The sequence below is a fragment of the Sapajus apella genome, unplaced genomic scaffold (assembly GCF_009761245.1).
Source record: "Sapajus apella isolate SASKATOON/1434 unplaced genomic scaffold, GSC_monkey_1.0 scaffold2, whole genome shotgun sequence".
NCBI classification, from domain to species: Eukaryota; Metazoa; Chordata; class Mammalia; order Primates; family Cebidae; genus Sapajus; species Sapajus apella.
The window spans coordinates 59000244-59015117 of NW_022436942.1; the positions used below are offsets into that span (position 1 = coordinate 59000244).

Below are 14874 nucleotides of genomic sequence, written 5' to 3' on the forward strand. Positions count from 1 at the left end.
CAGGAATTGACTCCTTACAGTTTTGAGAAGTCCAAGATGAAGGCACTGGAATATTCAATGTCTGGTGAGGGCTTCCTGATTCCTAGATGGCACCTTCTAAATGCGCCCTTACATGGTGTAAGGCATTAGCTAGCTCTCTGGGGTCTCTTTTATAAGGAAACTAATCCCAGTCATGAGGCTTTGCTTTCATGGCCTAATCACTTCCCAAAGGCCCTACCTCCTAATACTATCGATTTAGGGGTTAGGATTTCAACATATGAATTTTGGGGGGACATAAATATTCAGATCATAGGATATCCCAAGAAAATATGACCCCAGCTGGGCACGGTGGCTCATGCCTGTAATCCTAGCACTTTGGGAGTCCAGGGCGGATGGATCATGAGGAAAGGAGATCGAGACCATCCTGGCCAACATGGTGAAACCCTGTCTCTACTTAAATACAAAAAAATTCGCCGGATGTGGTGGCATGTGCCTGTAATCCCAGCTACTCAGCTGAGGCAGGAGAATTGCTTGAACCCAGGAGGCAGAGGTTGCAGTGAGCTGAGATCATACCACTGCATTCCAGCCTGAGCAACAGAGTGAGACTGTCTCAAAATAAATAAATAAATAATAAAAAGAAAATATTAAAAGAAAATATAAAAAGAAAATATACCCTTACACTGTACTCTCTCTTGACCTGATCTAGCATCTGGCTTCAACATAAGTCTTGTGGTGGTGGTTCTCTAGTTCATAACCAATATTGTGGACAACCATTTTATTAGTGAATCCAAATACTGAATATGAGCAACAGTTTTTGAAATTTTGTTTTCTTTCTTTTTTGTTCAGAATGAGAAACTGATTTCACTTATTGATCCTATAGCAGCAGAATTTTACTTTTCCTCAGATTTTTAAAAAATTACAATTTATTCTTGTTTCCCTATCATAAGAAATAATAAATTCAGTACACTATCACATATCACATTTGGGTGTTAGCCAACTTATTTTTGGACACTCAGAATCTGCTGCCTTTTCTTCTGTAAGAGTACTCGGATTTCCTTAGGGGAATCACCGTCTTCCCGTCTCTTAGTCCACGTGTTTTAAGTGGAGTTGATTCCACCCCAACCTCCAGTTGTAAATGTGACTCAGGCATAGCTAATCAGAATGCCTCGTGAATTTGCAGTGCCTCTCACAAGAGCAGGCAGAACATACTTCCCCATCCACTGATGTTGAGCTTGTCCTTGTGGCTTGCTTTGGCAATGGAATGTGGGTGGAAGTGAGAGTGTCACTTCCGAGCTATGGCCTGAAGAGACATCACATGTTTCTGCTGCTGCTCTTCTTGCACTTCTGCTATCTGCCATGAGAAGGGAATGCCCTGGATAGTCGCAAGTCTCAGAATCAGACAGAAGGAGCACACCTAAACCCAACCTACAGCTTGAAGCAGCATCCCTCCCCTCCACCATGAGCTAACATGCAGATCAACAAACAAAAAAAAATCAATTTTTAGCACTGTAAGTCATTGAAAGTTTGCAGTTGTTTGTTGTATAGCATTATCACCGCAGAAGCCTAGCTAATATATCCTATTTGTGTTGAGATCTGTTCCCTTCTTTCCCTTCTCTATTCATCTGGCGGGGAGGGCTAATCCTGACGGGTTGAATTTTGTGGTTTTCTCTGTTAACTGGCTTTGGGCAGGTTCAATCAGTAGAAAGTATTGATGGGAGATTGGAGGATGAGGAGAAGAGGAAAGCCAGGATATTTCTCCCTCATTCTCTTTGCCTCAGATTGCATCTCTGTTAAAGATTGCATCTCCTACATGGCTCCCAGTCCCACTGGGAACATCCCCCCCCACCCCTGCCAGTGCTGATGGCCCTGGTTTCTACATTCCTCTTTTGAACTCTAGGCCCTAGAATTGCAGTGGCTTCCTACTGTTACTAATCACTGAGTTGTTTTACCTGCTCCTGTTTACCTTCTCAACTCCTTTGCAAAACCAAGTCTGTGTTAAGTTCCTGCTTTTTGATGCACCTACAATGGTTTGTGTTTTCTGACTTTAAGAACTATGTAGAATGATTCACTTTTGTTGTTGTTGTTGTTAGACTCAAACCTAAGAGCATGAAGAACTAGAGCTTCTGGAAACAATCATATAACCAGGAGGAACCTGAGAATAAAGTCAACATGAAAATCAGAGCCATTAGAGACTGGATTTTGGCGACATTATCTGAAATCTTAGATCAAGTTAGCCTAAAGTTAGAGAGTTCTATCCTGGGATTTTCATTACATGAGCCAATTACCTGCCCTTTTTTTCCTTAAGTGAGTTTGAGGATTTTTTTTGCTATCAACTATAACTAAATGTGATAGAAACTTAATCATACTTGGACAGTAAGCCATTTAGAAATAACACATGCTCTGTGAGAGCCTGGCATGGCTACAATGCTAATATTTGTGAAGACGTCTTATAGACGAACTGGAGGGGTAGGGAGTGTAGCTCAATATAATCATTCTTGCTAGGATGTTAGCTTTTTACATCTCTCTCTCCAGATAGAAATTGTATTAGTTTCTTAGGGGCACTATAACCAATTTGACAGCTGAAAACAATTGACATTTATATTTTTTCATGTTTCTGGAGGCCAGAAGTCCAAAATCAAGGTGTCAGCAGACCAAACTCTCTCCTAAGGCTCTAGGAGAGAATCTTTCCTTGCCCCTTCCAGCCTCTGATGGTTCCTAGCATTGCTTGACTGTGGCAGCAAAGTTCTTCCTCTGTCTTTATATGGACTTTCTCCTTCTGTGTCCTTTTCTGTCTCTTGTAAAAACAATCTCATTGGATTTGGGTCCACTCTTGTCCAGTATGATCTCATTTCAATCCTTAATTATACCTGCAAAGACTCAATTTCCAAATAAGGTCATATTCTGAGGTTCTGGATGAACATGAATTCTGGGTGGGCACTATTCAATCCACTATATAAATTAAACACAGCATTTTAGTATTAACCATAACTTGTTATAAAATTTCATATCATTGAATTATTTGTACATATTGTTTGTTAATACAAATCAGTAGCATTCTTTTAAGATAGAACTTAGTATTATTTTTAGAATACTTGGCTCTCAACAGATTATCAGCTAACAGATAGTTTAATTAATTGTGAATGAATCAATACCACTACTGCCCAAATATTTCATCCAGTACTTTACACAAGGCACAATCCATAGATTGACATTCAATAATGTCAAAATTAAAAACATTTCTAAAACAACACAATGTAGAACAAAAGCACTAATAAACAAATCAAAAATTTTTAAAGTCTTAATAATAATTACAGTGTATTTTAAACAATAGAAGCATTCTTGCATAGCTGTGAAAGGCCAAATCATAGTCCAAACCCAATGGTTATTTGATTGTCACAGACACTTCTGTATTCTGTACAGCTTTCAAGGCAGATTAATGATTATTCCTAATATAATAACTTTTAAAATTTAGATTTCCAATCATGGTGCTTTCTTTAAAAGTGGGACACATCTCCACAATTGGAAAGTCAAACTGGTGAGTCTTGTTTTGCATTTTATAACTATGCCAATTTCATGTAAAGATACAATCTCTAAAACGTGGCTATTAACCTAACCACCTATTAGAAAACCTACACATGAAAGTAGATTGCAGCTCATGAGATGAAACCCTTAATTACTAATTACAGTTTTAAAATCAAGATAGGTAAAGTAAGTGTACTTAGATAGTTGGGTACCAACTGGGAATTAATGTAAAAGTGAGGAGATAGATGATAAGTGGATAGATAGATAGATAGACAGATAGACAGACACACATATATACACAGTATACAGAGGAGAAAAGCAACAAGAATTAAAATAATTTAGAGGAGAACTCCTCACCTAATCCCCACATTTAATCAGTGGAGGATGTGGGCTTAGAGCAAAGTGTTTTGCACAAATTTCCTGACTCAGGATTCACTTGCCACTACACTGTCCTTATGCCTTTAATAAGGTAGAGAAGTCACTAAGAGAAGTTACAAAGTTATAAAATAGGCAGAAAGTTATCATAAAAATACACTGACAAGATTTTAGTAAAGTGTTTAGAAATATTAAGTAGTGTGTGTTCATGTGTGTGTCTGTGTGTGAGGCAGATAATTTTTGTGTACATATCTCATTAGCATAGTTTCAAGTTTTAGTAAATGCTATTCAAATGTTTAGGCATATAGTATGCACATAATAAAAAATAAAAAGTTGACATCTAATGACCCATTCAATAAGATCTTTATAACACATTTTACTTATTCTTAAGTTTCTGTAGAGAAATGCACATATTTTGATGTTAGGGTTCAACAAATCCAATTTAATGCTTTAATTCAACTCAAAATTTGGCTAAATGAGCTGGTATACAAACTGCCCTTTAAACAGAAACACTATGAAACACAGATTTTAACAATAGGTCTGGTGAGTATCTATCTATTGTGGTGATGTGAGCAGCAAAGTGTTCAGGGATTGATTGTAATATTAAAAGTGTTATTGAAACACCAGGGGTTTGGTCTAGGTCCTGCTGCTTGCAGCCCAGAAAGCCAATGACTGAGACCACGAGTACTGCCAAGGCAGAAGATTTCAATCAGTTGCTGCAGCTGAAAAGATGGGATATCAGTCTCAAAGCCATCTTCCTGATAGCTAAAATTAGGAGTTTATGTATCAGGGAAGAAATGCAACAATATGTAAGAAAACAGGAACTAGGGAGGGGCAAGGAAGCAATCAGGATGCATGAGGGGCCAGGCTTTCATTGTCTTGCTGAGATGAACTGGTGAGTTTCAGTTCTTAGATGTTTTTTGAGAGGTCTACTGAGCCTTTTCTAAGGAAAGAATTCAGATGAAACAAAGGTAAGTTTTAAGACCAGAAGGGTCAATTTCTATGGTTGGGTCTATTGAGTCAGTTTCAAAGGAGCAACCACTAACTGGCTTCAGGTTCATTTACCGCTTAAATGTCAATTTACAGTTGATCCTCTTCACTTACCCACCCCACCCCGGAATGTAAGCTCCATGACAGTAGGATTTCTTGGGCTTAGGATAGAGCCTGACACAGAAGATGTGTTCAATAATATTTGATGAATTTACATCAAATCTGCCTCTCCTACATGGACCAGTTTAAACAGCTTCAGGTCTAATTTTCCAACAATCTTATGAACATCTCTACCTGCACATTCCTCTCACACTTCAAACTGAACGCACTCCAAACCAAAATGCAATATTTCCCCCCACAGCCTGTTTTCCTTGTATCCTTTAGGTCGGCACCACCGTCAATCACATAATAACTAAGATGAGATAAGTCAGCTTCTTAGGTAACACCAGACACCTCTTCCTCACCATCCCTTCTGAGATAATTTAGGTAACTGTCATCTTTTAATTTAAAGGATTGCCACCTGTCTTACTACTGTTTTCCAACATCTTTGAAAATATATTTTCCCCTAAAACACAAATCTGTTCATACCAGTCCTTCTTTATAATCAACCCAATTGCCTGTGGGAAAGAAACTAAATTTCTCAGCATCTACCAGGCCTTTCATCAGTGCTGACTTCTCCCGACTGATCTGTCTCCCAATCTGCAGACTTTAGTCATTCAAAACGAGTATTCCCAGAACATTTCACGTGCTCTCACATCTCTAGAACCTTGTCTTTGTTGCTCCTTCTGCCTGGAAAGAAATTCTTACCCCTACTTACCCCTCCCTCCTGGTAGTCTTAATTCATCCTTCAAAATTCAGCTCCTTTCAAACCTCTGCCATCACTCTCCAAGACTGTTAGGGGTTCCTTCTTTCACGGATCCCTACAGACTTCCATTTGGCCTTTGCCATGCTGCTGAGCACTTTGAAGTCTGAGACTGTTTTCTTCATTTCAGTTTCTTTAGCAAGCAACAATACATCTCATTGTTTTTGTCGAGTGAATGAAGGAAGGAATATATCCTAGACAGAGATGTCATTCCAGTTCAATGCCCATACTTCACAGATGGAGAACTGAGGCCCAGAGAGGAGACATGATTTGAGAAAATTAAAAGAGCTAGTAGGGCCAAGTGTGGTGGCTCAGGCCTATAATCCCAGCACTTTGGGAGGCCAAGGTGGGAGGATCAGAGCCCAGGAGTTCAAGACCAGCCTGGGCAACATGGCGAAAACCCACCTCTACAAAAAACAACAACAAAAAAACAAAAAACAAAAAACCACACACACATAAAAATTAGACTGGTGTTGGCACACGCCTGTAATCCCAGCTACTCTGGAGGCTGAGGTGGGAGGATCATTTGAGTCTGGGAGGCCGAGGCTGCAGTGAGCCGAGATCGTGCCACTGCACTCCAGGCTGGGTGACAGGACAAAACCCTGTCTCAAAAGAGAAAAAAAAGGGGGGCCTGGGCTGCAACACAGGTGCCTGGACAAATGTCACTCCGTCACCAGGCGCCAGGCAGGAGGGCAGTGGCGCGACCTCGGCTCACTGCAACCTCTGCCTCCTGGGTTCAAGCAAGTTTCCTGCCTCAGCCTCCCGGGTTCAAGCAAGTTTCCTGCCTCAGCCTCCCAAGTAGACCCCAGGCGCGTGATAACAAGCCGTATTTACAGATGTAACCTGAATTAGGATTGTTACATTGTTACACTGATGTATTTCAACCCTGGGAGCTAACAAGCATCCCTGATGTTGAAGTTCATTTTCTCCCCCAGGGTCCAGTGTTTGCTGAAGAACCAACATCCTCTTGTGACTTGGGGCTACAGGATTCCTCCTCATTCCTACGCAGCTATGAGAAAAGGGGCCTCTCTCTAAGGATTTCTGAGGACCCCCATTCCCTGCTGTGTCTTTGGAAACCGTTGCGCCCTCAAGACAGCCAGCTCCCGAGTGGATGTGGGGTTTGGGAGGTGCTCTTAACAGATCAGGATAAAACTCAGGGAAGCGCCTTCAGCTTCACCGCAACATTCCAATATGCCAAGAAGCAATTATTAGAGGCGAGGTTCATTCACCCCTCCTGCCTGTGGGAACAGGAGGGGCTTTCGCTCTCGCTCTGGCTGTCGCTGAGGGGCCAGATCTGAGGACCTGCTCTGTGACTGAGCCACTTCGCCTTTCAATGAGCAGAGGAGGGACTTGGCCACCTAAGCTCCGAGACGCCCGGAGGCGCAGCACGGGACGCGCTGACAGGCGCGAGCTCGCGGGTGGCGTGCTTCCCGGGAGCTAGGGGGCGGGGCACCAGACCACGCCCCCACCTTATGATTGGTCCCTTCGAAACAGGCGGCGGCGAGAGGCTACTGCCCCTGAGGCCCAGGCGGCGGCGGCGGCGGTTGGTCAGGGGCGTGCTGGTCACTGCACAGATTGAGCTGAGTTGTCTCCCCGCTAGGAGAAGTGACCCTCCTGCGCCTGGTGAGTACTTCCCTGTTTGCCTTCTCTTTTCCTCGCGAACTTTTACTCTCTGTCTTAGGGCTTCCGCGCCTCAGGCTGAGGGCTCCAGGAGCCCCCAGAGTTCTAAGGGCCCCGAAGCGGAGGTTTGGTTGGGTCCCTGGGCTGCGAGTCAGGACGCCCTGCGATTGGCTGGCTGCGGCAGTCTGATGCTCTGATTCGCCCCTGGGGCCGTCAGGGTGACGTTGCGCCTGTCTTCACCTGCCCACCCAGGTGCGGAGAGAGGGGCGACCGGTGTGCTGGGCGGTTGGGGCTGCAGGTGTGGACCAGCTCGCCTTGGATGGGGGGAATCCAGCCGCTACCCGCCCCAGAGAGATATCAGAGCCTGAAGCTACTGTAGGATCTACAGGGGCGCCCTCATCCCTAAGCGCCTAGCCTTAGAGGGGTCGCTTTTTTTCTGCTTATCCCCCGCAGAATGAATTGAAGTGTCTGGCCCTGCAAAGAGGAGACAGTTATTCTTGCTCTCCAGCAAGGTTTATAGGCTCTTCTCTATTTTTCCTCTCCAGTCCATGCAGGGTCTAGAACTCCCAGATGTGCGGAACTGGGGAATAGAGCTGGAAACCCTGCGTAATGCCTTCCGCCCACCCCCCTCAGTTTGGAGGACTGCGCGGGGAAGAGGCTGGGGAAGGCTTGCAATTTGCCTTGGAAGTCAGAGGAAAGTTTTCTAGGGCGTGCTCCTCTAAGCAGTCACCCCTGGTTCCTTCCCTAATCGTTTCACACCGACGGATTGAATGTTGTAAATTAAGAGGGCTTTGTGGCATGGCGTGGTGGAATAGCTGATCCCCAGTCTTTACTAAGTGAAGTTTTTTTTGCAGACCCAGTGTAGGTCAGAGCCTGGGTTTTGCTTTGCTCGTATGGAGAGCAAAAAATATTTTGTGAATTGCTGTCTGATCACCAGTCTTGGCACTTAAATGATTAGAAATTGGAATTCTCACCACCCCAGATTCCCTTTGGTAAGAGATTGGGATTTTTTCAAATGACAGAAGTGGAAACGCCAGTGATCTAGTGTAGATCCTGATACCTGTTGTCTGACTCATCTGTTTCAAAATGACGTTAGAAACCAACTGTCATTGAACAGTAGGTGTTTGCTATTTTGACATTATTGAATTAGAAGTAGTATTGTGTGTGCGTGAGTGTGTGTGTGTGTGTGTTACAGTTGCTAAGCATGGGGGCTCTGAAATCAGACTTTATTGGATATGTGTAACCTTAGACAAATTATTTAATCTTTCTAAGCCTAAGTGTCCTAGTCTGTGAAAGAAGGTTAATAATAGTTCCTGCTTTATTAATGAGAGGGTTGTTGTAAAGGATTAAATAAAATTGCACGCAACTAATTTAGCACAGTGCCTGACACATAGCTATTATTATTTCTCTGCTGTTTAACTTGGCTAAAACGTTTTGAGATTGTCCCCAAAGTGTGGGGAGAGGTAGAAGGTGAAGGCAGTACCACAGATGGCGATAATTATTGTTCATTCACTAAATTATACATGTAAAACACTTAAAACAGTATCTGACACATTATAAACACGTGGAATATTATCAAACACATGATTACCTTGACTATACCAGGTGTTGTGTTTTTACTTATATTATTGTTATACCTTTTAGTAATTCTGCTGTAGTTCATGTTATCCCTATTTTGTAGAGGACAAAACTGAAGCTGAAAGAAGGGAAATGACTTAGTAGGGTTCATCGGAATTCAGTGCAGGCTTTTTTTTTTTCTGTGTTGCACACCTATATATTCCTAACATTAAGCAACTTCCATGCACTAGGTCATCAGGCTGACTCAGATTAATTTCTGCTGTGAATATGGGTTTATTTTGAATACATTATGAATTTTAAAATAATGAGAAATAACTTATGGTAAATAAAAATGTGTGATAAAAGAATAGTGTCAACAAAATGCATGCTATTAGTAAAAAAAAAAAAAAATGGTATTTTGGAGTTTTGATGTTTGGAGGAATGGCCGGTTCAGAAATGATGTTTCTAATTTATATACATATATATTTTTTCTAATTTACATTTTGTTAACTAGAAATGATGTTTGGAGAATTGGTCATTTTAAAAGTAATGTCTCCTAATTTATATTTTCTCATTTAATTTTTGTTTATTCACTATGTTTTTACTAAGCTACTCTTCTATCTTTTTTTCCTTTCTCAATTTAAGTTTGAAGATAATAGGAAAGGTGCAGTTATTTGGATAGTTAGATTACTAAAGAGCTTGCTCTCGATGGTGAGGAAAATAAGAAATTAATGATATTATTATGTTTTATGTTCTTACAGCAACATGCATGTATTTTACTTGTTGCTTTTCATACTTTGATACTAGATATACCTCTGCATACCTAATGAACCATGCAGTGGACATAGAATTTGAGAGAATAGGAAACTTGAGTCTGTTGGCCAATTTGTCTCACACTGAGTTTCTTCATTTTTAATTACAAATTAGTTGTCATAGAGAAATGCTCCAGAAGTAATGTTTATGAGGTACAGGCCATAATTATAACTGTATTTCTTTAGTGTTTCTCCTATAAACTCAAAAAGCATTTTCATTTGATTAGATTGTTACAGAGTAGGTAGGGTGTTTTGGTTAACAGAAGCTACCATATATTTCATAAGTGTGTTACAAATTTCTAAAGAACTAGAATGTAATAAAATGTAGCAGATTGCTAAATGTAATGTCATCTTTGCCTCTGTAAGCATCCTAGGAATTTATAGTATTATGACTATCAATCATGTGATGGATATTACTGAAGTGCTGACTCGCAGACAGTTTATCATACAACATAAACGTTTCTCTAAGAAAGTATATTAGCTATGGTGAAGGGCCCACTTTATATAGTTAGCTGTTGAAAAAAATTGTTTTATGTTCAGCATTTCTTCTTTTTTGCACACACACATAATTTAGAAAAGCATTGTGATCCCAGTAATATCATATATACTGTTCTACAGGTTGCTTTTGTTAACATGATAGACATCTTTTCATATCAGTGATATATAGCTCTGTCTTGTTCTTTGAAGTGGTTAAATGAGTTCACTGTATGAATGTCCTATAAGTTATTTGAGCAGTTCCTTGTTAATGGATAGTTGGATATTGTTCTTATATTTTTTATGTTAGTGTTTATGTATGTTCCTTTACAGTCTTTTAATCTATCATCTATAAAGGTAAACTGAACTTAAGTTCATTTAAAAAACTGTGTACAACAAAATTTTTGACAAACTAAAAATTATATCTAATATAAAATTAAGTTATTCAGGTTGAATCTCTGCCAAACATTTCAAAAGGAAAATTTCAAATAAAATTAAAGATTCTCAACAAAGTCTCTGTATTTTTCCGAATGACATGTAATGTTTTATTAAACTGCAGAAATCTTATTTTTCTCATAAAACTCTTTATTTGCAATATAAGCATCTGTCGCATTTAGGAGCAATTCTAGTACTAATTTTCACACTGATTTCTATAGTGACGTAGAGGAAATGAAGACTGTTAACCACCTTATTTTTAAAAGTATGGAGTGCAGCAAAATAGAAGCATATAATATTGCTATATTCCTAAACTGGGGAGATGATTCAAGGGAGACTTTGGAGGAATAGAATCTGGACAGGTAAGGGTGGGTCTGGAAAAGAGGTGCAAGAAGAGCACTCCACATAGGTGGATCAGCAAGTGCGAAGACCTGGAGGTGAAAGCACTGTGCTCAGAAGGATCTTTGAAAAGTTCATCGAGGCTGAAGTGTAAGAGTCAAGAAACAGGGCTGGTGGGGATCCTACAAACATTTGTTAGCTTGGTTAAGGAGTTTGGGCTTTATCCTGAAAACACTGGATAATCATTAAGTGTATTAAGCAGGGTAGTAATACAATACCCTTGAATCAGAGTTGTGAAAAATCACTCTGGCTGCGGTTCATGAAGAACAGGGTTGCAAGGCTGGAGAAATGGTGACTGTTTAAGTAAGCCTGGAGAAAGATGGCGGCTTGAACTAGAGGAGGAGCTGTACGTATTGAGAAAATTTAGAGGTAGAAGCAACAAGATACGGTCACTGTTTTGGCTGAGGAAAGATAGGGGCAGGTGGAGGTGTGAGAGAGGAGGGAATCAAGAATTCCTGGTAACTTAGTGAATGTTGATGGTGTTCCCTGTGATGGTAAACACAGATGGCCTCTGTAAACATATAAATGAATGAATGGATGGATGAATGATAGATGTACAAAGGCAGGACCATTTGATTAGGAGGGTGATAGTAAACATACAGCATTTGCAGTAGGTTTAACCTATCAGTTTTTTTTTTTTTTCTTTTGCATGCTTTATATAGCTGGTGCTCTTTTCTTCATTACTGCAACAGACTAGGTTCACTGCATCTTCTAATTGTATTTCATATTTTGGATATATATTACTTTCTCTAGGTCAGATGTCCTGACATGCTTGGCAGATCTTCCTTTCTTCACTTAAGATGTGTATTAGTGGCAGCCATGGGAGGTCCGGACACAGGTACTATGGAACTCGCTGGTAATACTCTTAACTCGTAACTGGATTGCTCTAAGAACTGATACCTAAACCATCTCAGCATGGCGTATAAAGGAGGAGGTGGGCATGGCCAGCCTCCCTCAGCTGCACTTTCTCAGATTAGCCCTGGAAGTCTTTACACATGTAGAACCCGTATCCATAATATACGCATGGCATCTGATTTTTTCTACCCAAATATGGGAGGTGTAGAAAGCCACATTTGCCAGCTTTTTCAGTGCCTGATTGAAAGAGGGCATAAGGTTATAATTGTCACTATGCTTATGGAAATCAAAAAGGCATCCACTACCTCACTAATGGCCTCAAAGCTTACTTGCCTCTGGAAGTAATGTATAAACAGCCTGACCGTCTTTCACAGTCTGCCATTGCTCAGCTACGCATTTGTTCGGGAGAGAGTCACGATAATCCATTCACATAGTTTGGTTTCTGCCATGGCCCATGATGTTCTTTTCCATGTCAAGACAATGGGGTGTCAAACAGTCTCCACAGACTGTTCCCTTTCTGGATTTACTGATGTCAGAGCTTACAAACAAGCTTCTAACTGTGTCTCTTTGTGACACAAACCATATCATTTGTTTTTTATACTAGTAAGGAAAATACGAAGAGCAGCACTGAACCCTGAAATAGTGTCCGTCATTCCTAATGCTGTAGATCCTACTGACTTTACTCCAGATCCATTTAGAAGGCATGGTAGTATAACTATTGTTGTTTTCAGCAGACTTGTTTACAGAAAAGGAACTGATTTGCTTAGTGGTATAATACTCAAACTCTGTCAGAAATATCCAGATTTAAATTTCATAATTGGAGGAGAAGAACCAAAGAGAATCATTTTCCAAGAAGTTCAGGAAAGATACCAGTTGCGTGACAGGGTGAGTCTTTTGGGAGCTTTAGAACACAAGAATGTTAGAAATGTATTTGTTCAAGGACATGTTTTTCTTCATACCCCCCTTACTGAAGCATTCTGCATGGCAACTGGAAGCAGCCAGTTGTAGTTTACAGGTTGAATCTCTGCCACACATTTCAAAAGGAAGTACCAGTGTTGGTGGAATTCCTGAGGTGCTTCCAGAAAATCTTAACTGTTTTATGCAAGCATTCAGTAAAATCTTTGTGTGAAGGATTGGAAAAAGCTGTTTTCTAACTGAAGTCAGGGGCATTGCTGGCTCCAGAAAATATCCATAACATAGTAAAGACTTTCTACACCTGGAGGAATGTTGTGGAGAGAGCTGAAAAAGTGTGTGACCAGCTGTCGGTGGAATCTGTGTTGCCAATGGACAATGACTGGACAGACTTACCTCTCACTGCAGCCCAGTCACAGGCTACATCTTTGCTTTGTTGGCTGTTTTCAATTTCTTCCTCATTTTCTTGAGATGGATGACTCCAGATTCTATCATTGATGTTGGAATAGATGCCACTGGGCCAAAGGGTGCCTGGACTCATAGAAGTTCTCACAGTTAAAAAGGGGGTGAGAATAATAAGACATCTAAAACTAGGTAGAAGAAAGCCTACATTGTAAGATTTTAAACATTTATAATAATTCTATTAAGACTACAGAAAAGGCTGGGTGTGGTGGCTCACACCTGTCATCCCAGCACTTTGGGAGGCTGAAGTGGGTGGATCATGAGGTCAGGATATAGAGACCATCCTGGCCATGATGAAACCCCATCTCTACTAAAATACAAAAAATTAGCTGGGTGTGGTGGTGCGTGCCTGTAGTCCCAGCTACTCAGGAGGCTGAGGCAGGGGAATTGCTTGAATCTGGGAGATGGAAGCTGCAGTGAGCTGAGATCATGCCACTGCACTCCAGCCTGAAAAAAGAGCAAGACTCTGTCTCAAAAAAAAAAAAAAAAAAACCCTCCAGAAAATAACCTTGCTTTTTTTTTTTTTTTAATTAGTTTTTTTATAGCTACCTCTATATCATTCAGTGTTTTCTTTGGAGGAAAGATAAAAACTTATGTGATTCCTGAGAGTAGACACTTCTTGCACTTATTTAAAATTTAGGGAGAGAACATTTAAGCCACTCAGTATGAAATATTTCAGACTACTGAAACCCCTGTAGCAGAGATACTTTAATTATATTTTGAGAGCTTTGGGTGCTGAAGGGCCAAACATTTTCTGGGCGTTTTTTTTTTTTTTGCCAGTTTTTAATGTTATACCATTAGTTAGAAACTTACTAGATGTTTACAAGTTTTCTTTAGGGAAGTACAACAACTATATGAACTATTTTTTTTTTGTGACATCTGTCACTTAGGCTGTAGTGCAGTGGCATGATCTCTGCTCACAGCATCCTCCGCCACCTGGGTTCAAGCCATTCCCCTTCCTCAGCCTCCTGAGCAGCTAGGACTACAGGTGCGCACCACCACGCCTGGCTAATATTTTTGTATTTTAGTAGAGATGGGGTTTCACCATGTTGGCCAGGATGGTCTTGATCTCCTGACCTTGTGATCCACCCGCCTCAGCCTCCCAAAGTGTTGGGATTACAGGCGTGAGCCACTGCGCCCAGCCTATATGAACTATTTTAAGTCATGTTCATATACATTTATTAGAAATCAAGTCATGTCTTTAAACATTTATTAGGTTCACTCAGTAGGTGTTACATACAATTAACAGGTTCCTTGAGTAAGATAGTCCATCAGTTACCAGCACATTTTGAGCACTTGCTATGTGTGGAATGTTGAACTAGATGCTGTCTGCTATTAAAGACCAGGGGTGCATTCACCCTTTGTTTATCATTCAAATGGCTTACTTCATCAGAGTCAAGGTTGATAAGATAGTTAAATATCCAACATGTGCCGAAAATGCTCATGCCAGCTAATGCCAGGAAAAAAATTGCTAACACACTACTAGTGTTTCTTTGATCCTGTTGTATGCATTCTCCTAGGTAGAGCCTTCATCTTCAGTTGTGTTAATGAAGATTTTTTTTTTGGCTTTTTAAATACTAGGGACCTATGTCACTGTTGATAATGCAGAGAAACCCTCCA

At 40.7% G+C, this 14874-nt stretch overlaps 1 protein-coding gene and 1 pseudogene across 1 annotated transcript in view; both read left to right on the top strand.

Moving 5' to 3' along the window:
* The first annotated feature begins 7222 nt into the window (after positions 1–7222).
* The window catches only part of GAS2L3 (growth arrest specific 2 like 3), a 51997-nt gene continuing 44345 nt past the window's right edge, over positions 7223–14874 (top strand). The window contains exon 1 of the mRNA XM_032298923.1: positions 7223–7351. The gene's annotated coding sequence lies outside the window, so the exon portion shown is untranslated. The remainder of the gene's footprint in view (positions 7352–14874) is intronic.
* On the top strand, positions 7365–13390 carry LOC116565393 (annotated as a pseudogene).